Source organism: Coffea arabica, chromosome 1c, assembly GCF_036785885.1.
Source record: "Coffea arabica cultivar ET-39 chromosome 1c, Coffea Arabica ET-39 HiFi, whole genome shotgun sequence".
Classification (NCBI taxonomy): Eukaryota; Viridiplantae; Streptophyta; class Magnoliopsida; order Gentianales; family Rubiaceae; genus Coffea; species Coffea arabica.
In genome coordinates, this window is record NC_092310.1 from 25,078,643 (window position 1) to 25,103,409 (window position 24,767).

At 39.4% G+C, this 24,767-nt stretch overlaps 1 long non-coding RNA gene across 1 annotated transcript; it reads left to right on the plus strand.

Annotated features, from left to right (window-relative positions):
- Positions 1–21,415: 21,415 nt before the first annotated feature.
- On the plus strand, positions 21,416–24,069 carry LOC140006411 (uncharacterized). Its single transcript, XR_011814010.1, has 3 exons — positions 21,416–21,607; positions 23,085–23,173; positions 23,905–24,069. It is a non-coding gene; the product is annotated as an uncharacterized lncRNA (long non-coding RNA).
- Positions 24,070–24,767: the final 698 nt, after the last annotated feature.

The window sequence follows — 24,767 nt, forward strand, 5'->3', positions numbered from 1 at the left end:
TCTGTGTCTGCATCTGTTCGGATTTCTATGACTTATGAGCTCAATCCTGTGGCTAAGTTATTCGAGTCGGGCCGGCAAGGGCCTGGACGATTAGATAACGAACCACGGTAGTCTGTTCGGGGATTTTTGGGTATTGAGACCCTTGATTCCGGTATACTCGAGTATTACCATTTCTGTTCGGTTACGGTGAGCGGGCCCGGTAAAGGGGTGTTTGGTGGACGGAATTCGGTGTAAAGAGGGGTCTACGGACGTTTTGGTTCTATATACGTTGACGGAGAGTCAACCAATTTGGATCAAGTACTGCGCTGGAAATTTGGCTCCTGAGAGCCACCCGTATCCTTTTGATTTGAATCATTGGTTCCTTTGCTTTACATCTGGCATGTGTATCTGATTTGAAAATGTGAAATGCCATGATTTTTTCTGCTATCTGTTTGGTACCTCATTGAGCGCAAGCTCACCCCGTTCTGTCCCTTTTGTTTTCCTTACAGGAAAATAAATACTTTTGGACTGGACTTGATAATCGGTTGCCGACTTGAGCTAGTTGAACATATCTTTTGTATAGCTCATGTATTAAAACCCTAAGTGTACTTTTGGGGCGTTTCTCTTTTGATTTGGCAAACCGTGTATATGTATTATCTTTTGAAAGCTTTTGTATGTCATTTTGATTTGTAAACGCTAAAGTTCAGATGTAAATGTTTGTTAGCTATTTCGGTTGGGTTCTGACGGGTCGGTTACTATTCATGGCCGGCTCCGGATTTCTTTTCATTTTATCTTGGGTTGTTTTACTATTTTGATTTGTTTACGCGAGTTTGTAAGTTCCGGATTGAAGCGGATAGCTCTAATTTGATCCGTAGTCCTGGCGAGAGCTGGGCAGGCAGTCCGCTAACTCCTTTGGTTCGCCTTAGGGGAAAGTGGGGCTGTCACACCTTATGAGGTCATCGCTTAGGTAAATAAAGCAAGGCTATGGACCATTAAGCCCTTATTACAATGACTTAACTAAAACAGCAAATGTGACTAGAGAAGGGTCACACATGGTTCTCTTTGACGTGCACTACATGGATGACTTTCATTCCTTCATGCTCAAGTCCCTCAATGACCTTGGGGACAATTTCTTGCCCTTGTATCTCATGAACAAGTCCTTGGAGTTCCTCCCTCATCTTCTTAGCTCGTGCTCGAGTTACGGGTCCTAGGGGAACTCGAATAGTTCGCAATGGTGTATCTTGGTTCGTATCATCCCCTTCCTCTTCAAAAGGATTTGTCCTCAAATCAGCTTCATCGTCTGCAAGAAAAGGAATAGATCAGAGACATTGAATGTAGCGCTCACATTGTACTCACCGGGTAGGTCCAGTTTGTAAGCATTGTCATTGATGCGCTTGATGACTTGGAACGGCCCATCTCCTCGGGGAAGTAATTTATTGCGCCTTTGGACTGGGAACCTTTCCTTGCGTAGATGTAACCACACCCAGTCACCAGGTTCAAACACGACGCGTTGGCGTCCCTTGTTAACCCATTGAGCAACTTGGTCCATCCTTCGCTCAATGTTTAGGCATACCTGCTCATGTAATTTCTTGACAAAATCTACTCGTTTAGCACCATCCATGTTAATGTGCTCAGAAGAAGGTAAAGGTGATAAGTCTAGTGGTGTTAAAGGGTTAAAACCATAGACTATTTCAAATGGTGAAAAATGAGTAGAACTATGCACCGTGCGATTGTATGCAAACTCAACATGGGGTAAACACTCTTCCCAGGTTCTAATGTTTTTTCTAATGATGGCACTGTCGCGCCCCATTTTTGAATAAATAAATAAAGATGTTTGATAAGAAAGATAAATGGTTTGAGAAAGATGTTTTTGATTCAATTTTGATTAAAAAATGGTTTTTGTGAGTTGAAAAAGATATGGGTCTAAATGGGACTTGGAAAGCGACGATTTGACCCAAAAAATAGTTTTAAAAAGGGTTTTGAAATGAAAAGTTTGGAGTCGCCACTTGGTAATGATTTAAGGTGTACCAAGTCACCTAAAAATGAGTTTTAAAGTCAAGTAGTAATAAACCCTTTTTAAAACGACTCCTAGTCTACGTAAAACAAAGAAAAAGGTTCGGGAGTCACGTTTGACAAAGGGGAAGGCAAGGATAGACTCCAAGGCACCCCTTTGACCTAGCCAAGGCTAGTTGCGTGACTTAACCTTACCTTTCCTAATCTTCTACCCAATGTATGTATCGCACGTTGGATTATGCCTATATGAATGCAAAACGGAAAGGATGCAATCCTAAATTCTACGATGTCTCTCGTGAGGTTTTTGGTCCCAGACCACATGAATTGTGGCGGCCAATAAAGGGAAACCTTATAGAGGTCGATTGATGCAAATGGTGACTCAAGTGCAAGTGTGCAAGTGTATGAAAAGATTCATGTATGAAATGGTGTAAAAAAACAAAGTATTTGTGTGCGCATGTGACGAGAAAATTCACGTGTGAATTTGGATGAAAAATCAAAGTATTAGTGTGTGAGTGCGTAAAGAAAGTGCACGTGTGAATTTGGATGAAAAATCAAAGTATTAGTGTGTGCAAATGAATGAAGATAGAATAGTACATATATAAGTGAAACTTGAATTTCATTTGTGAAGTAAAGTAAATAAATGATAAAGATGTAGTAAAAAAATATGGATTGAGAAATGTAAGAGAAATGTGATTAAAAGAGTATGGAAGTGATAAAAATGAAAGTATGACCCTAGGGGAATGCAACAAGTCGGGTACGGGGATGACGCCTAATTCTTCGACTTTGATTTTCCCTCGGATTAGAAGGCGAAACTAGCGTGCTAAGGCTATCGAGTAGCCACACTCGCTCGTTTCCCTTATCGGAAGGGGATTTTCACGCAAATGAACCCTAACTAGCATGAGAAGCAAGTCCTAAAGTGACGGGGAAGGGGTTTAAGGAACATACCAATTGATAAACTAAGGAAAAATGCGTGATATGCGGTGATCATGCACTTAATGAGAAAAAAAAAAGGAAAAAAAGAACCTATTGGGTCTAGCATTGGACTAGCCCATCCTATGAATTCCGACTAGCGTTGGACTAGTGGAAACGATAAAAGAAGCCACAACTAGCGTTGGACTAGTGTGGTGACGTACATTCATCCATTCCATTCATCCACACTATAAAAAGCGAGTAGACATACGAATCACTTATAAACACGTAGCACGTAACACTTAGCATGCTTGACTAGATGCAAAATCCTAATAAAGCATTTAACATATAACACATAGGCATGCAACCATTACATTTGCTAACTAAAACAAAAGGGAAAGGGAAAATGGACCAAATTACTTGCTACGCCCTATCTATTACAAGCCAAGAGGTGTACACATACCCCATTAATAAAAATCAAAAGTAAATGAAATAACTGAAAGGAAATAAGGAGAGGCTAGGAAAGCAAGTAGACATGCAAATTTCAATTAGCACATTAGTCACATAAGAGAAACAAAAAAGATAAAAGGAATTATACCACTCCCTCTTGTAGTGTTAAATGGACGAGACTTAAACTGGGCTAAGTCACCAACTAACGGGATAACATGTGCTAAAACCATTCAAAGCAAAGGATTAACGTACCAATTTAGTTATAAGATATAAACAAAACAATTGGAACCACCAAATCATCAAATTTTCCCCCAATTGCAACTTAATGAAGTAAAAAGCTAATTAAAAACCAAGCAAAGGCATGATCATCCAATCCCCAAGCATAACATCTATTAAAGACCCAAAAGCAAGCACTACTCAATGATTTGAACCTAATTGAAACATTTAAAAACACAAAAAGCTCTCCAAATAAATAACAAGATCCAAACAAACATTTATGGAAATTCGAAAGTCCAAGAATGAACAAGGGTCCATGAATAAATTAAACATGCATTTTGAAAACTCAATAGCAACAATTAATCAACCAAACCAAATAAAACCAATTGAAAAATTTAAGAGTTTCAAAAATCCCAAAAACAAGGAAAGGCCAAATGATGACTCAAAATGACGTGAGACGGATCTAGACGAACACCAAGTTGGGATGATTTGCGGAACTTTGACCCTTCTAGAATCACGAGCCACGAACTAAGGAGATTCCTTAACCCACGACTAGCCACTTTAGTGAACCAAAAGTATAGATAGAAGAACGCCACAATCAAGGAGACTACTTGATTGATAAGTTCGTTGAACAACTTGAGATTGATTCTCAAGTATTCAAAGGAAATTCTCTTGAAGCAAGAGAGAGTGAATAAACTCACGAATATGTTATAAAATCTGAATCCTCTCCCCTAATGAATGAAAACCTAGGCTATATATAGCCTTACAAGACAAAACCCTAACTCGGCTAGGCTAGGCCCTTGGCCCAATTCCACTACTCAAATCCACTATCTAATGGTCAGCTTATAATTGATCCAATGAAGGCTTTAAGCTGGCCCAACATAACCCAATAAAAGCTAATTAACCAACTTAAGTTATAGTGAGCCTAGACTCTATAAATCGGATCCAACTCAACATGAGGTCTCGGACCGAATTTATTCCTAGCAAATAAAATAGAAATCTAGAAAATAAACTACTAACTATTACTAAAAGATTCAATCTCTTGCAGCCCAAAACATGGCCCATAAGCGGCCCATATTTCGTATCATTCCCCTCCTCTTGAAAAAGATTTGTCCTCAAATCGTGTTTGAAAATGAATAGTACTACAAGAATTGGCAGTATGAAACTTCAAATCTCCACATATTGGCTCGCTTAGAATGAATGATACTTGCATACGTCATGATTATTGTAATTCGGTGCACATGTCTCTTGGTCAGCTTGAAAATGCTCACAATCTGCCATGGGAAACTCAAGGCTTGAATCCAACCACTCCAAAGTTCTCTAAGCAGTCCTGTGTCATGAATGGTCGACTTTGGACCTACACAATAAATCACACGATTAGCATTTGTAGGTATAAAATCACTTGATAGCTTACCATTCACATTCACAAGATAAGGATCTTCATAGTGATGCTCAATCAGGTTAGAAAAGTCCCGGACATGATTTTGCAAAGTTACAAAATTCATTGCAAGTGGTTGTTGGTATGGCCTATCTTGCACAAATGGAGTAAGATCGAGATAGGCAGCTTCTGAACCTTCAAATTGAGGAATAAAATCAGGTTGTAAGGAATCAGAATTTGGACCAATGAGGAAAGGATTGTCACCAACAAAATAAGAAGGAAATGTATAACAAGTTTCAAGTGTAGAAACTCCCTTTGAAACTTCATTATTCCTCCCAACAAGCAAATCAGGCTCATGGTTGACGTTGAACATCAGTGGATGACAAAGAGAGACAACACTTAAGGTGCAAACTCCATGAAAAGTTTGATATTCACCAATGGATTTAGGCATAGAACATGCCAAGATCAACTCAATTTTTCCTTGCTTAACCTGCATAAAAGTAGAAACACTAAACAAAGTAGAGTCAGGATCGTTAGAAAAAACATATGAGCTCACATCCTTTCTCACAATCAGCTTACTCTTAGAATTTTTAATCTCTTTTTCATGCTCAGTAGCTGACTTTTTCACCTCATTATTCTCAACCTCTTTCTCCATTTCAACTCCCTCGAATTTTACCTCTTCAGTCACAATTCTCTCCTCCAGCTCTTTCTTCATACTATAACGCTCATGCTCACTCTTCATGTATGCTAGATCAATACAAAGTTGTTTAGAGTTAAGCGACACAAGCCTGGTACGACGGCCATTAAATATGAAGGAATACTTATTAGTATATCCATCATATTTGACTTCTCGATTAAACATCCACCATTGTCCCAACAGTACATGCGTCACTTGAATGGGAACCACATCACACAACACCTCATCCACGTATTGACCAATACGAAAAGGAACAAGTGTGTGCTTAGTAATCCAAATATCACCACTATCACTTTGCAACTTGTAAGGTCGAAGATGATCAATGGTTGGAAGATTCAATTTCTCAACCAAGACAGTACTTGCGAGATTAACTTCACAACCCTTATCAATGGCTAAGCTGCAAACTTTATCCTTGATATGGCAACGTGTATAAAACCAATCATTTTTTTGAGCTTTGATGATTTCCAATTGCTCAGTTATCTCACGCAATGCCACAGTATTTACTCCTTTAGGCACAAGATGGTGAAGCTCCAGTTGAGCAGTCGTTTGTCTCATACTTTTATTACCTGTAAAACTCAACAAAAATTAGTAGAACAGTCCTCACTCGCTCCCTTACGTGTTTCACTCCTCTCGTGTTTTCACTCAAGTGTGTATGGCACTCTAATGCTCTCACCAATTCACTTCTCAAACCACTTGTTTGTTTCCTTTGAAGAAATCAGAAATTTGCTCAAGGAAGTTCAATCAAACTTTAAGCAATATAGCTCCCAATTGTATCAAAGGAACAAGGAAACAAAAAGTAGAAATGGAAAGCTCAAGTAATGAATAAGGAATGGAAGAGGAAAAAATTGATGTACAAAGAAAAAGAAAGTCCAAGTACGATGATGGAGTTCCCAAGTGCTTTACTTAATTGCCCAATTGATTTTTGGAAACAAGTTAGGTGTTGGACTTATTTGGAAATTTCCTTAAAGTCGGCTAACCAAACAGAATTATTACCAAAATTTTTTCCAGATTCCCTCTCCAAAAACCTTCCAAAAATTTTCCAGATTCCCTCTCCAAAAACCTTCCAAAGTCGGCTGCAAAACAGAATTTGGTAGCTTAAAAATTTCCAGATTTGTTACCTTATCAAATCAGAATTGCTTCCACGAAAAAAATTCCAGATTTCTTGTCTTCTTGAAGCCTTCAAAAAGTCGACTATCCCTCACTAAAATTTCCTCTCTCCAGCCGCCCTTAGCTTGCCAACAATTCGGCCTTTCTCTTTCAAGACGCAACGCACAATTCTGTTCTCTCTTCCTTAGACAAGGCCACGGCAGTTTTGTTTCTTGTTTCAAGGAAATGGCTTCTCAAGACAACGAGAGTATTGTCACTCAAGAGTCCCCCAAGCGGCTTGCTCAAGAAATTCCCAAGAGATTTACTCCTAAACCAAGGAAGCCCCGTATGGATGCAAGAACGTACAAGAAACTTTTTATACGAAGGCAAGTGCAAGTTTTTAAGGCCCAAGATAATCAAGAACCTCAAGCAAGGGTTGTTCAAGTGATCAAGACGCAAGGTGTTCGAGACTTTCGAGAAGAGGTGGGACAGAATTTTTGAGTTTCTTTTCTTTTTTTTTTTCTTTTTTTTTTTTCCTGGTGTAGTTTCTGGTTTGGTTTGGAACAATTGCAACAAGACAGAATTGGCAAATAAATGTGCGGCTTCCTTCTTTGTTGTTTGCTACCCGAATGCCCTTTCTCTTTTCCTTTTTTTTTTTTTTGACTCTAAGAACACACAATTACTCAGCTGTTTTTGGGTAAAAATTCCAGAATCTAATGTCAAACCGATGCTCTCCTTCAATCCTCCAATAATGATCAAGACATGTATCAAAGTTTCAAGACTTCAAGATTAGTTTCAAGAAACTCAAGAAACCCTAGATTATGGTAGTCCCTCTTCAAGATTCCAACCCCAAACAAGTTCAACCACAAAATCAGTTTAGGAAATTAATTAAAACAACTTGGTGGAATAAACTAAAGTTTGGACAGATTTGGCAAGAAACTTGCGCCCAAGGAAACACTATTGTGTTGGATTTTTTTTATTTTTTTTTTTACTCTAAACCAACACAAAACTTCAAGAACAATATAACAAGACACCAAAATAAGAAAAGAAACACAAGTTATGAACAAAAGTGTTTTTTTCGGGGATGAACAGTGTCGCTACAGTAGCGGTGAACAGTATCGCTACAGTGCGGCACGGTGAACAGTATCGCTACTGTAGCGATGAACAGTACGATGCTACAGTACCTTTTTTTTTTTTTTTTGTAATAACAATCGGACTTGACACAAAGGAAGACACGACCAGAATTGCAAAATAAAATTGACTAGAAAGCTTACGAACAAACTCAACGGGATATACTTGATGTCGTCGACTAGCTCTGATACCAACTGACGTGAGACGGATCTAGACGAACACCAAGTTGGGATGATTTGCGGAACTTTGACCCTTCTAGAATCACGAGCCACGAACTAAGGAGATTCCTTAACCCACGACTAGCCACTTTAGTGAACCAAAAGTATAGATAGAAGAACGCCACAATCAAGGAGACTACTTGATTGATACGTTCGTTGAACAACTTGAGATTGATTCTCAAGTATTCAAAGGAAATTCTCTTGAAGCAAGAGAGAGTGAATAAACTCACGAATATGTTATAAAATCTGAATCCTCTCCCCTAATGAATGAAAACCTAGGCTATATATAGCCTTACAAGACAAAACCCTAACTCGGCTAGGCTAGGCCCTTGGCCCAATTCCACTACTCAAATCCACTATCTAATGGTCAGCTTATAATTGATCCAATGAAGGCTTTAAGCTGGCCCAACATAACCCAATAAAAGCTAATTAACCAACTTAAGTTATAGTGAGCCTAGACTCTATAAATCGGATCCAACTCAACATGAGGTCTCGGACCGAATTTATTCCTAGCAAATAAAATAGAAATCTAGAAAATAAACTACTAACTATTACTAAAAGATTCAATCTCTTGCAGCCCAAAACATGGCCCATAAGCGGCCCATATTTCGTATCACAAAATACACCTACCTTAGGACCTAATTGTAAGGAAATGAGAACACGCTTGGGCTTTTGTGGAACATGGAGAAGCTTGAGGGATTAAATCGATTAAGTATTCAAATTACTTGGGCCATAGTGAGTCAAAAGGGGACTTGGGGGGTTAAAGTGCAATGTTAGAAAACTTTTCATGCATGCAAACCAACATTCACGACCAAAACTTCTGCAACTTCAATTCTTTTCTACAAATTCTGCTATGCTTAAACTTGGGCAATTCGGCACTAGCCTTCAAGCTCAATTAAACTTGTACAAATGAAACACCAACAGGCCGCCAATCACACATGCAAAATCTGAACAGCTCAAGATACTTCATGCAAAAAATTTATCAAACATTTCTGCTACAACCTTTTCGTTTCCAAATTTGCTGCAACCTTCCACCCATTTCATCATGCAAATGAAATCATCAAAACTACAAGATCTTAACTACCAAACATCCCTTGACAGTTAAACATTTTTATTAACACAACCCCTTCATCAACAAACAAACCATTAAACGGAAATGAATGACCAAATGATAAACACCTATTGCAGCAGAAAAAACTGGCTGGAAAATTCATTTCCAAACGCAGATTCCCATCCAAATGTACAACGTTGATCTAACTTTATCCACTAGACATCAACAATGAAAAGCTAAACAACCAAATCAAAAACTTCCGCATCTAAACAGGCTAAAAAATTAGCAAGGAAGTTATGCAAGTGCTGGAAAATTTTCGTGCAGAAATTTTGGCAATCAATGCTCTCTGGATTCAGCATCTCACATGGTGGACTCATTCTCAAATCACAAAACCATTTCAAGTTCACATTAGGCATGCCGGGGAATGGTAAAATCAGAAACACTAAGGATCTTCATGCAAACATGAACGCAAACCAGGCTTTTTACCAAAGGAAACGAGGAAAAGAAACCAAATGCAGCCAACGTAGCTTTCTTTCTACAGCTTCAACACACACACGACATATTTATAAACTTCAATGGATCATGCAAATCTGGAATAAACTCATGGGCTTCCTGCTACTCTGAAAACTCAGCAACCAAAGAAAGGAAAAAGGTGCTACAATGACCATGGATGCGGACCCATTACAGCAGACTTTTATGCCCACCCTTGGCCACACACAACCTACAATCCAGCTATGGAACCATCAAATGTTCTATTTCCTTTTAAACGTGAGCCCCCTAATTCGAAAACTAAAAAAAAACCGACAGCAAAAGATGTAAACTTTTAGCCATTTTCTGCAATTATTTCAATCCCAAATCCAATCTGCTCATGCGAAGGTGGAAAAGAAAATCCAGACAAGCTTCACAACAGCCCATCCACAATCATATTGCTTCAAATCCAGAGGACCTAATCATATGGCCAATCACAGAAATGCAGACAAAGAAAGCAAAACTCACGGCAAAACACAACCAGCATCGCAGCAAAGCTTCAACATTTCAGACATGATTTTTCAATCTAACGGCAGAAGACAAGCGAAAGGCATTACCTTTATCCTTTTCCAGAGGAAAAAATAGAATCTTGGATGATGAACAAAGTGTCCTTGCACAGCCCAAGAAGCTGAATCTTCCCAGTTGCCAACGTTCTTCCTCCTCCGGTTCCTTCACTCACACAGCCGAGAACTCCTTTGCAGTTTCCTCCAGCCCAAGTCTTTCTCTAATCTCAGCTTTTCACTCAGCCCTCCCCCTTTGACTCTCAATCCTTCTAGCCCCACTCTTTCTCTCGGTTGCTGTTTTTCTGTTCTCCTTTTTCTCCCCCAAATTTTCAGCCGTTCCTTTCTTCTCTAAAACCCTCTTCCCGCGGCTGCTGCTTCTTGTTGCCTTTTATATGGAACTCCAATCTATAAAACCCTCTCTCGAATGGTGAGGATGAAGGGCTTATCCTTCCCTTTCCATCCAGCCATCCGATGGCTCTTGAAATTGTCCTTTGCACGCTGCAAAAAATTGCAGCGTGCATGCTGCGGTATTTTTTATTTTTATTATTTTTTTTAACTAATTAATTAATTAATTAAACAACAAAAATGATAATAATAAAACAATAATAATTAATGATGAAAACAACTTAATTAACATTAGATAAAAAGAAACTAAAAACAACAAAAAATGCAAATTTCCATTTTTTCATTTTTCTCATTTTTCACTTTTTTTTAAAAAATAACTTAATAAAATAAAATGCCAAAAAGCTGAATTTAAAAGAAATAAACATATTTTTGTGAACAAATTTTCCTTTTCTTTTTTTTCATTTTTCCAATCCAACTAAAGCCTATTTTTTTGAATTTTTCTTCTTTTTCCTCTTTTTCTTTAATTTTCTCTTTTCTCCTTTTTTCTATAATTTTTCATTTTTCATTTTTCCTTCGAGAAAGCATTGAATAAAAACAAAATGATTAAAACATATTTTTGATGTTTTCCTTTCTTTCTTTTTTTTTTTCTAAAAAACTCTATGCTAATCTTAAACTAAAGCTAAAACTAAAAACTAAAACTAAAAGTAAATAAGAATAAATAGCAAATGAAATAGGTCAACTTAAAGGGCCAAAAATGAACTAAAATAAAATAACCACTAAAAATGAGAAACAAACAATAACGAACTAGGATGCAAACAATCTAAAACACACAAAATCATGAAATAGATGTCACATACAAATTATTCAAAAATTTGGTGTCTACAGTTTGCCCCTCTTTGTCTGAGTTTTGAAAAAACTTGAGACAAAAAAGTAGACACCAAATACTTACCTGTGTTATTCGGCTGCAGAATGATCCGAACGGATAGGAATTCTAAAACGGGACTGACCCGAACAGAAATTTAAACGGGACTGACCTGAACAGAAATTAAACGGGACTGACCCGAACAGGAATTTAAACGGGACTGACCCGAACAGGAATTTAAACGGGACTGACCCGAACAGAATTTGAACGGGACTGACCCGAACAGAATTTAAACGGGACTGACCCGAACAGAATTTAAACGGGATAGACCCAGACAAAAAATTTAAATGGGATAGACCCAGACAAAAAAATGTAAATGGGATAGACCCAAACAGAAATTTAAATGGGATGAATTGAAGTGAGATGGAGTATTGGTGGGGTTGACCCATGTTTATTGGTGATGCAAATGAAAGAAGCGAAATGAAGTGTTAATGGGACTGATCCACGTTCCAGTGGCTGTGAAAATGAAATGTTCACTGGCGGTACTGACCCACGTTCCAGTGGCTATGAAAATGAAAAGCTCACTGGCGGGACAAACCTCAGCTCCAGTGGCTATGAAAATGAAATGTTGGTATGTTTGAAAAAGCTGTATAAAACTTGCTTGGAAAATTATCCAAGATTTGTCCCAGTGTAATGAATTGGTCAGCGGGATAGAACCCAGTTCCGCCGAGGTTGGCGGGATAAAACCCAGTTCCAACGTGATAAGCGGTCAGCGGGATAGAACCTAGTTCTGCCGAGGTTGGCGGGATAAAACCCAGTTCCAACGTGATAAACGGTCAGCGGGATAGAACCCAGTTCTGCCGAGGTTGGCGGGATAAAACCCAGTTCCAACGTGATGCAATCGGTCAGCGGGATCGAACCCAGTTCTGCCGAGGTTGGCGGGATAAAACCCAGCTCCAACGTGATAAACGGTCAGCGGGATAGAACCCAGTTCTGCCGAGGTTGGCGGGATAAAACCCAGTTCCAACGTGATAAGCGGTCAGCGGGATAGAACCCAGTTCTGCCGAGGTTGGCGGGATAAAACCCAGTTCCAACGTGATAAGCGGTCAGCGGGATAGAACCCAGTTCTGCCGAGGTTGGCGGGATAAAACCCAGCTCCAACGTGATAAGCGGTCAGCGGGATAGAATCCAGTTTTGCCGAGGTTGGCGGGATAAAACCCAGTTCCAACGTGATGCAAGCGGTCAGCGGGATAGAACCCAGTTCTGCCGAGGTTGGCGGGATAAAACCCAGCTCCAACGTGATAAACGGTCAGCGGGATAGAACCCAGTTCTGCCGAGGTGAACTTGATTTGATTTTTGACTTTTTGATTTTTTTGATTTTTGATTTTTGATTTTTTGATTTTGATTTTTTTTTTGATTTTTTTTGATTTTTTTTTTTTGAGACTTGTCGAAATAATTTGCCCCTGTGTGGGTTGAGTTTTTGCAACCTGAGTCCATAGTTGATTCTGCATTGCCGTGTTGTTGTACCTTTTGATCGAATTTGCTTGCAACATTTTTCGATCTGCCTTTATTCCCTGGAGAACTCTTTCCGACACCGATTCCAGTGCGGGGTGTGATTGCATGCAATTTTCTACAAAAGAGAAAAAACAAAGGAAATTGCCACCATCATTTGATCCGTTTTCCTTTGAGAATCGTGTAAACATGAGTCTTTCAATGCCTTTATCAACTTCTGCTGCGGTAGCCGATTGAGTTGGATTTCTCACCCTAAGGCTTTTCCGATTTTCAAACCGACCAGGCATGTGCTTTGCCATATTGTGAAGTCCATGTAGCTGGCTTGGCTGAATTTCAACTGTTACCAAAAGATGACTGAATCCAAGCATACTTTTTGCAATAAACCACGGGGATTGTCATTCACCACAATTCAATGATAAAGAATGAGGTATGCAAGAAAAAATTCACATGTCATGTAAAAATGAATATGCACAAGAATGCACACCTAACAGTTGTGCTTAAATTCTACAAAAATGCCATGAATGCAAGTAATTTAAAAAAAATGAGCTTCCTAAGAATGTATTTGCAAAAGAATGTTTTACAAAATGACACGGCTTTAGCCAACGGATGTCATATTTGAATCTCTGAATATCCTTGTTCTGGAATTCAATATTGGCAGAGGTATGACAAAAATGAGGAAAAATCCAAATGGACTAAACCACCAGTTGTTCCTCCTTGTGCTTGCTCATTGCAGAAATCATACATTGGCGCCCTTTCGGGTCTTCACCAAGGTTGCCCCCACTCCTTTTCTTTTGTTTTGTTTTTGTATTTGTTTTTCTCTATTCCTTTTCTTTCTCCTTTTCTTTTGAGGTGCCCTTTCGGATTTTCCCTTAAGGAACAATGGAAAAACTCAACCATAATCAACTCAGGAGTATGAACTGAAGATTGCTGACATCAGTAAAATGCGCTTCCCTTGTAAGATTAGGCGAAGGTATTATGGACATCACTTGCCAGTTGATTAGCAAAATCCCTAATAGAAATGCAGCAAGTGACGAAAGCCAGGACTTTTGGGCTTTTGTAATGAGGTTAGGTGGGGTGTTTTTCAAGAAAAGTTGAGGCTTGAAAGCAGGTCTGATGAAATGTGTGAAATAACCTGAAATTGCATCATTTTGAAATTATCTCCAATTTTTGAACGAAACCGAGGAAAATTTGCCCCAGTTTGATTGGATTTTTCCTTCTTTGTATTTTTCATTGCATTTTCTTCTCTTTTGCATTTTTCTTCAAAAACTAAATTTGCCCCAGTGTGGGGTTCTTTCTTCCTTTTCATCTCTCTTTCAAAACAAATTTGCCCCAGTATGGGGTTCTTTCTTTTCCTCAGATCTCTTTCAAAGATAAATTTGCCCCAGTGTGGGGTTTTTCTTTTCTTTCTGATCATTTTTCAAAATGAATTTGTCCCAGTGTGGGGTTTGCAATTATCAGGGGTTGCCAAACGAAAATTATTGTTCTGATAGCTCAAAAGGGACGACTAGGGATGAAATGTTTTGATTGGAAAGGAAGATGGCCTGACTTTTGCCTCGTCTCTTGCATGATTTCCTAAAAGAAACTTTGCATAATCAAATAAAGAACATCTTACACATGTCCGAGTTGATAGGTTGAGAAAATGTCTGTCCTTCCATCTCTCCTTTGAACACCCAATAAGCTTTGTCAATTTGAAGCAAATTTGCCTTCGACTTCGTCTTTCATCGCTTTAGCACTTTGTTTCCTTTTTCAGAAGATCGGTGGCGGATCCTTTTGTTATGAACATAGGTCATGCGTTTTGACAACGTTGGTCATGGCACATAGCATTCAACTGCTTTTCATTAATCAGAATCAATCGTTAATGACACTGCTTTAACCAACCAGCTTACAACCTGGCAGGAAAGGGATTTTCTCAATGAAGGAATTTCTCAATGAAGGCTTTTTTTCTTTTTATGAAGGCTTTCTCCATGAAGGGGTCTCTCAAAGAAGAGATTTCTCAATAAATGGATTTTTAATGGAGGGGTTTTCAATGGTTTTCTCAATGAAGGCTTTCCCAAGGAAGGGATTTTCAACGAAAGGATTTTTAATGAAGGGATTTTCAATGAAGGGCTACATCAGATTCCAGAACAGTGATATTCAAAGGATCAAATAATTTCATCTTTGGCCATCTCAAAGAATTAACAAAAATTCAGGAAAATAATCAAATAAAACAAATTGTGCATTTCATGAAACTCCAAATCAAAGCAGAAACAAGACAAAACTCAATTGCAAAAGATGCTTTCGTTAAGCTATTCACATATGCAAGAAAAAGTTTTCGTGATTTTTAGTAAATGACAAACCCCTAGATTCATCGAAATTCCCTTTGAGAGGGAGGATAATCAGCCATCCAAATTGTGCAGAGCTCCTTCAGGATTTTCAAATTTCGTCATTGGAGGTGGATGCTTCAAAGGTGTCACTGTGTTTGGGAAAGGGGTTTGTACTTATGTTCGGTCCTTGTTCTGCACTTCTTCTAATCAATATTTCCCCGGCCTCGATCATTTCTTGGACTTTCTGTTTAAGTGCTCTACAATCAGTAGTTGGGTGGCCAGGTGCTCCCGAATGATAGGCACAAGTGTATTGTGGGTTATATCCGCCGGAGATACCATGGTAGGCTGGAGGGGGAATTTCGCCGATTTTACTGGCGGCTTTTAATTGTTCATATAATTGGTCCAAAGGCCTGCCAAGATTGGTGAATGTTCGAGAACGATTTTGAACGTGGGTTTCAGTATGTTGGGGGTAGTTGTAGATGGGTCTGTTTGGTCGGGAAAATTGTTGATTGTAAGGAGGTCGGGGTCGAACTTGTTGGAAGTGAGGTTGAGATATTTGAAAAGGGGCCATAGGCGAGTTGTTGTAATTAGGGCGAGGTCGAGGATGAGTGGTATTGGTGTGGTAAACAGGTTGAGGACTTGAATAGTAAGGGTAAGGGTTTGAGTAGGTATTGTATTGTCTAGGTCTGGGCCTTGGAATAGGGTTTCGTCTCCAGACAAAAGCAGTTTCCCCCTCTTGCTTTTTGAATTGTTGTTTCTTCCCACTATTCCCCTGTCCTTGCAAGGCATCCAACTGGGATTTGAGGGCGGAGATATTAACAATGTTCCCAACCTTCACGAAATCATCGAATTCCTCAAGCTTATTAACAATTGCGGCAAATGAGCATCCAGTCATGCGGAAAATTTCTTCAAAGTATGGCGGATCATGTGCCTTAATGAAAATGCGTATGATTTCGTCCTCCGTCATTGGTGGCTCAACTTTTGCAGCTATTTTCCTCCATCTTTTGGCATAAGTCTTGTGATCCTCGGAGGGTTTTCTCTTCATCCCTTCCAACATGGTTCGTGTTGGAGCCAGCTCGCAATTATACTCGTACTGCCTCACAAAAGCATTAGATAAGTCAACCCAGGTCTTTGCTTCTTCGGGTTTCAGCTTGGAATACCAGTCGAGTGCATCCCCCTCCAGACTTTCTGGGAATAGCCTCAAAGGCAGATTTTCATCATCTGTTGGCCTACCCAACTTGTTGGCGAACAATCGGAGGTGTGTCTTGGGATTGCCTGTCCCATCATACTTGTTAAACTTCGGACTTTTGAACCCCTCAGGTAATTGCACATTTGGAAAAAGACAAAACTCATCATAATCCAGCACTCCTTGTTTGTTCAAACCCTGACTCCTCCTCATAAACTCATCAAAACGGTCAAGGCGTTTGAGCAGCTTTATATCAACGGGAGCGGAAGATTCCCCCATTTCTGGCTTGGTTTGAACGATATGGTCGGGTAAGAATGGCTCAGCAGCAGTATGTAGCTCTGGTGGTATGTTTGAAGTAAGTTGGGGTTGTGGACCTTGCATGTAAGCAGGGAAAAATGAAGGATCAGGAGGGTAAGTGTATGGCAAATGTATGGTGGGATATGTGAAAGTCCCTTCAGTTGGAATAGGGAAAGATGGAGCAACAGTGGCTTGAAGAAGGTATGACAAATGGCTCTGGCCCATGCTGCCTGCCGGGCACGGGCTCAGGTTGAACTCCACTGCTGATAAGCTCATCGATTAATTTCCTCTGGGCCGCCATCTCAGTGGTCATCTCACCGAACTTAGTGAGCATCTCAGTCAACTGAACCCCCAAACTTGTGGTCTCAGGCTGGGCGGTAGCAACAAACCTGTCTGATGGTTCCGGTTGCGGACTCATGTTTACACGACTCCTCTGAGCTTGACTACGGGATCGTGTTATGATGGGGCTTCGGCGAGAAGCTATGTTTAAATATTACCTGAGAATTTTTGAAAAATTGCCTTTAGATTCAACCCTCGCTTAGTTATTCCAATAAAAAACAAAGAAAAGGAAAACAAAAAGATAAGAGTTAGTAAATATCCAAAAATTCGGATGCATGTCCTATGGGGGAACCCTTTTTGTGCCAAGGGTAGGCCTAGCATGAAAATGCAATCCTCCAGAGCAGGCACTATACCATACCTGATGGATCTGATCAACTCATTTAAGTGAAAAATAATTTTGAAAAATTTGATCAATTGGAGGGACGAGAGACATTTGTCAAATGATGTCAACGTCCAAATGGATTGATCACTTTTGATCGATACAAGAGTTTGCAAAAACGCACGGGTTTGACTTTGACGAACTTCCTATCGAAGAGATTGGAATTCATTGACAAAATTTTCTCGGTGAAGTACGGGTCCAAACCCCAACTGATCAAATGTCTGGATGGTTTTCTTAAAATCGACTAGGTTTCCCCATTTGAAATTGACATTGAAACCCTAATTGGTCAAACGGGATTGACAATTTATTAAAAATCAACCGGGTTACCCTAAAAAGGGAAATAGGTCAAATGAATTGAATGAAATTTAATTTATCCAAAATTAATCAAATCACCCTAAAAAGGGTAAATTGATCAAATAGATTGAACGAAACTTGATTTATTCAAAATCGGCTCGGTTGCCCTAAAAATGGGTAAATTGGCCAAATGAATGAAATTGAATTAGTGATTTATTCAAAAATCGGCCGAATGACCCTAAAAATGGTAAATTGGTCAAATGAATTGACGATTTATTCAAAATCGACCAGGTGACCCTAAAAAGGGTAAATTGGTCAAATGAATTGACGATTTATTCAAAATCGACCAGGTGACCCTAAAAAGGGTAAATTGGTCAAATGACCCTAAAAAGGGTAAATTGGTCAAATGAATTGACGATTTATTCAAAATCGACCAGGTGACCCTAAAATGGGTAAATTGGTCAAATGAATTGAAGGCAAATTGATAAAAATAGACTGGATGAAATTGATGAATGAAATGGTCCAATGGATTGGATGGAATTAGGAGCTTATTAAAAATCAAGCCATCCACTGGTAGTTTCAAAAAACCTTATTACGATGCATTAGCCTATGAGCCTTCTAAAATCAAATTTTGGCCTCAATTGATTTATCGTCTCAAAAGGAGGAATCATTTGTGAATTTTCTTCAAATTAATGTCCTTTTACGCAAGGGATTTTTACCAATTTTTGATACAATGGCCAAAAAGTGATTATTAGATACTCATATTCCAAGGATCGCTTTATGAAAATGATCGGATCCCACCTTACCTTGTGCACTACCCCTTTGGATGATACAAAAATGTAAACGTGCAAGTCTCCTTGGATTAAGTATCCGAGACACAGGGCGGTTTATTCGTAGTACGAGATCCCCTAAATGGCATTCCCTTCTATGGTTTATGCGTGATGCCAGTTTATTAAAGCGATAAACATGCAATTTGAAATGGAAACGTGACCTAAGGAGCCCTTCATTTGCCAGGGTAAGCCTAAAATGATATGACATTATTGATTTACGAATGAAATATACCGAAAACTTTTAAACGTGCAATATCCTATCTACACGAGTAGGCCCTAAAAGAAGGTCATGCCAGACCTCTTATTTCCTAACGTTTGTGAATGCAAAAGACAAAAGACAAGGAAAGTTAGTTCAACACATAATCACATAACACGTTGGTCAATAAAACAATAAAAAGCAACAAAGATAGATAAGGAAAAAGGGGTGGGACCCCTCCCCTCGTGAATGGTGTCCCTAATAGGGTAAGGTCGACTCTACCCTAGGCAATTCTAAAATGGATGCATGAGGTTGGGGTTCGCTAATGCATCTAGACTTGACAAGCTCAGGTCCCCAAGCCTTCAGACTTGGAAACCAAGGGTCATCACTCCTAAGGTTCCTTGTCGGTGGCTCGAGCGATTCCCCAGACATTGCTACGCACACGTCGTGTCACGGCCACATGTCTGAGTGAATCTATCAAAACATTCTCAATCTTCGACTAAAAGCTAAAGGTTATCAACCCAAAGCTTAAAGCGGAAGATTAAGTGACCCATCGGATCGTGCTACGCACACGTCGTGTCACGATCACACGTCCAAGTGGGTCGCCTAAATCCTAATAGGGTGGAGTGGCGTGACAAGCCACTAAAAGAAAATAAATGGAGGGTAAAAAATTAAAGCGTATGCACGTATGCTAGTGCTCGTTTGGAGGGGAGGGATCAAGAACCAACGCGAGGCTCTAGGGTGACCCATACCTCCCAAAATGCAATGCAAGCGCAAGATAACAAGCAAACATTCATTCAAACATACATTCGTGAGTCGAGGGATTGGTTTGATTACGTACATAAGACAAAAGGTCCTAAAATGCAAAATGCAATCCTAATATCCACATGCCATGCATAGAAAGGGTAGAAAGAGGAAAAGAATGGTTAAGTCAAAATGCTTGGACCCACTTAAGAAGTCCCCAGTGGAGTCGCCAACTGTCGCGCCCCATTTTTGAATAAATAAATAAAGATGTTTGATAAGAAAGATAAATGGTTTGAGAAAGATGTTTTTGATTCAATTTTGATTAAAAAATGGTTTTTGTGAGTTGAAAAAGATATGGGTCTCAATGGGACTTGGAAAGCGACGATTTGACCCAAAAAATAGTTTTAAAAAGGGTTTTGAAATGAAAAGTTTGGAGTCGCCACTTGGTAATGATTTAAGGTGTACCAAGTCACCTAAAAATGAGTTTTAAAGTCAAGTAGTAATAAACCCTTTTTAAAACGACTCCTAGTCTACGTAAAACAAAGAAAAAGGTTCGGGAGTCACGTTTGACAAAGGGGAAGGCAAGGATAGACTCCAAGGCACCCCTTTGACCTAGCCAAGGCTAGTTGCGTGACTTAACCTTACCTTTCCTAATCTTCTACCCAATGTATGTATCGCACGTTGGATTATGCCTATATGAATGCAAAACGGAAAGGATGCAATCCTAAATTCTACGATGTCTCTCGTGAGGTTTTTGGTCCCAGACCACATGAATTGTGGCGGCCAATAAAGGGAAACCTCATAGAGGTCGATTGATGCAAATGGTGACTCAAGTGCAAGTGTGCAAGTGTATGAAAAGATTCATGTATGAAATGGTGTAAAAAAACAAAGTATTTGTGTGCGCATGTGACGAGAAAATTCACGTGTGAATTTGGATGAAAAATCAAAGTATTAGTGTGTGAGTGCGTAAAGAAAGTGCACGTGTGAATTTGGATGAAAAATCAAAGTATTAGTGTGTGCAAATGAATGAAGATAGAATAGTACATATATAAGTGAAACTTGAATTTCATTTGTGAAGTAAAGTAAATAAATGATAAAGATGTAGTAAAAAAATATGGATTGAGAAATGTGATTAAAAGAGTATGGAAGTGATAAAAATGAAAGTATGACCCTAGGGGAATGCAACAAGTCGGGTACGGGGATGACGCCTAATTCTTCGACTTTGATTTTCCCTCGGATTAGAAGGCGAAACTAGCGTGCTAAGGCTATCGAGTAGCCACACTCGCTCGTTTCCCTTATCGGAAGGGGATTTTCACGCAAATGAACCCTAACTAGCATGGGATGCAAGTCCTAAAGTGACGAGGAAGGGGTTTAAGGAACATACCAAATGATAAACTAAGGAAAAATGCGTGATATGCGGTGATCATGCACTTAATGTGAGGCCCCAGTTCGTTCTACGTTGATATATTCATTAATTGGGCGGTAACGTTTGGTTTTGGGAGTATTTCGAAAACCCTAAGTAGGGATTAAGATTTAAACCCTAAGTTCCGGTTAAGATTGAAAACCCGTTTTCCTACATTTTCTTTATTAGAAAATGCCTCAGATAATTTTTATTGAGTAAATAGAGTTTTTAGATGATTTTTCTAGTATTAGTTAGTTTTTGAGAAATTAAGAACGTATATCGGACGTGGGACCCACTAGTGCGAAAAGTTCGGAAAAATTCGGCCAATTAGGTTAAATTCCGGATACTGTGTAAAATTTATCGGGTGTTAAGAGATAAGTTGAGAGTGAGAAGTGAATGATGTGAGGGGGAAAAAGAAAGATAAGAATGCATTAATGAGTGTGACAAGTGTCACAATATGATTGGTTGGACTTTATGGTTTACTATTCACATTTTTTACTTTTGACCAAAATTAGTTAATATCTCCAAAAATTCACAAAAAAATCACCATTTTTCACCTCTTGGTGGCCGAACCTCTCAAGCTCAAGAAGAAAGAAATTCTTCAACTTTCAAGCTTCCATTTCACTCAATCTTCCAAAACCAACCACATAACTTAGATTCTACTCCATAAAATCTATCCTTTGGGTGCTTGTGAGTGGTCTATTGAAGTTTGTTTGAAGATTTAAGGTGTCCAACATCTTCCTCTCTCTTGGTTACTTGGTAAGTGGTATATGAACACCCTCCTATATCTAATGATGTTGAATTTATGCCTAATGGTGGCTATTGTGTTAGAAATTGTGGTTTATTTCATGGTTTGGAATGAATTGGTTGAGTTTTTATTTTTTTTTGGAATTTTCTGGTTTCATATGATCTTGATGGTGTGGTTGTTTTTGATGGTTGGTAATAAGGGGCTTTGGCTCTAGTAGGTGCATTTGATAGGAAATTGCAATCAATTTTGAATTTGGAAGAATTTCTGGAAAATTAGGGTTCTTGGTTGAACATTCTGTCCGAAATTTTAGGTCATAGATAGAGGCCGAATTGGACTTTGCTCAAAACATGAAAGTTGTAGGTATTGATGTGTTTGAGGTGCCTGTAAAATTTCAGGTCAATCGGAGTAGCGTAGAGTGAGAAAAGTCGAATTTACCCTTGCTGTTCTGGTTTTGGCCGAATGTAAGAACTGCGATTGTAATTGGTTGTTTTGGTTGGGATTGCTTCTGAATTGGTTGTTATGGTCTTCTGATGAAATGTAGCCTTAAATCTTAGCTTTCATATGGCTTTGGAATCTCGGAATTTGGACTTAGGTAGCCTGTTTTATGATGTTTGTGCTAGAATACATTTTGTGAATCTGTTTTTGCGATGCTGGTGTAGTATCTTGCATTTTTGACCTAGTTACACTCAAAACCGGATTGAGTGGCCTTCTTCAACATTGTAGCCTCTTAGGTCCTGAATCTACTTGTAAAATTTCAGGTCAAATGGATTAGTGTATCCTGAGTTATGGACAAAACCATCAGGCCTGTTTTAGACGTTCGTTTGTGTACATTTTGAATTTCAGTTTCTGACCGTGGGTTTTTCCGTATTGATCCCATTCGATCTGGGTGTCGACTCCTTCCTAAGAAATTTAGATCTTGGTCTCAGCTTCAAAACGGTATAAAGTACGTCGGAATCCGAGTTCCGTAGCTTCTGTTATGACCCAAACAATATAGATCGTCAGAACTGCCTTGTATCTGGACAGTTCTGACGGGTATTTTGGCACTCGATTTTCGTTCTATTCTGAGTGGATTCAGATCTTGGCCAAAACATCAAAGTTTTAGCCTTATGTTTCAGCTTTCTAACGCCTCTGGAATTTCTTGATTTCAATTTCTGAGCCGTGAGTTACGGCCTTGCAAACAGGGCCTGTTTGGTAAACCGCAATGAAACAGCTGGCACTGTTTCGTGCATTTTTGACCTATACCTATTGAGATCTGGGTTGAGATACCTAAATTAAAGTTGTAGCTCTTCCTTTTAGCTTCGAAACGGTGTCTCACCCACCTTGATCCGACACTCCTAGCCTAACTTTTGACCAAAACGGTTTGAGATGGCAGATCTGGCCGTCCCGTTTGCCGTTTCCACACTGGCGCGTGCCAATTTTGCCGTTTTGCTTGTTTTAAGTACGTTAGTGGCCGTTTGTGATATATTATGAAACAATCTTCTATTTCAGACAGTGGTGAGCTAGGCGGAGCCGGTGGGGCCCACTACTAGCGAACACGCGCGAAGCGATTTTGCTTTAGTACTACTTTTGTATTTTGGGTAAGTATTCAGGCCAGTTTGGTGTGTTTTCTTTGCTATGTGTTTGAGATATGTGAAAAGGGCACTTAGGCGAGGGTGTACTTTATCGCACTCGACCTAAACCCTAATTTGAATGTATAATTGTATTTGGCATATGTATATGAACCTTTTGGAACCAAAACCCTTGAGCTTGTGGCTCGGGGCGACTTTCGAATAAAGTTTGTGAAGTTTGCAAAGTTTGTGATTTTGAATAATTTTGTGAAGTTTGTGAGTTTGGGGCGAACTCTTGACCTGGTTGGACTATTCGAGCCGGTTAGGGCTTGGTCGAAGTCAGTCCAACTTAGTCTGAGGTCACCAAGTTTGTAGGTTCATGTTATGAACCAATTTTGTGAATCCGGTTCACCGAGAAGGTGACCAAGTTTGTGACCCGAGCTTGTGACTCAAGCTCAAGTTTGTGATTTCGTTCGCCCGGGCAAGTTTGTGAGGTGACTGGCCAGTGAGGGTGATAAGGTGTCGGTGGGTGTACAAGTGAAGTTCTACGGACTATTATTTGCGGTCGACGGAGTGTCGGCAGGAGATCATGCATGGCACATGAATTGGCTTTGGAGCCACCCGTATCCTTATTATATGATGTTGTTCTTTTCTGCTTTTGCTTTACTCTTATTGTGTAATTGTTGCTACATGAATTTACGCTTTCGCCCCTGTTTACTTACTAAGCATATAGCTTACCCCATTCCTTTTGTTTTCCTTAGCAGGGGCCGACGCGGGGACTTTTGGCTCGTATACTAGTATAGTTAGTTTGGCTTGTAATAGTTGAACAGTTAGGATGTTTGTTTTTGTTTTGGTGGTTTGACTCGATACTTTTGGAGAATGGAATTATAACTCTTTTGGGATTGTATATATTGTATTTAGAGCTCTTTCGAACTTTAAGTTTTGAGTCCTGGCGCGAGCTAGGCAGGCGGCCCGCCGATACCCTTGGGTTCGCCCTTGGGAGAAGTGGGGTCGTCACACTTAATGAGAAAAAAAAAAGGAAAAAAAGAACCTATTGGGTCTAGCATTGGACTAGCCCATCCTATGAATTCCGACTAGCGTTGGACTAGTGGAAACGATAAAAGAAGCCACAACTAGCGTTGGACTAGTGTGGTGACGTACATTCATCCATTCCATTCATCCACACTATAAAAAGCGAGTAGACATACGAATCACTTATAAACACGTAGCACGTAACACTTAGCATGCTTGACTAGATGCAAAATCCTAATAAAGCATTTAACATATAACACATAGGCATGCAACCATTACATTTGCTAACTAAAACAAAAGGGAAAGGGAAAATGGACCAAATTACTTGCTACGCCCTATCTATTACAAGCCAAGAGGTGTACACATACCCCATTAATAAAAATCAAAAGTAAATGAAATAACTGAAAGGAAATAAGGAGAGGCTAGGAAAGCAAGTAGACATGCAAATTTCAATTAGCACATTAGTCACATAAGAGAAACAAAAAAGATAAAAGGAATTATACCACTCCCTCTTGTAGTGTTAAATGGACGAGACTTAAACTGGGCTAAGTCACCAACTAACGGGATAACATGTGCTAAAACCATTCAAAGC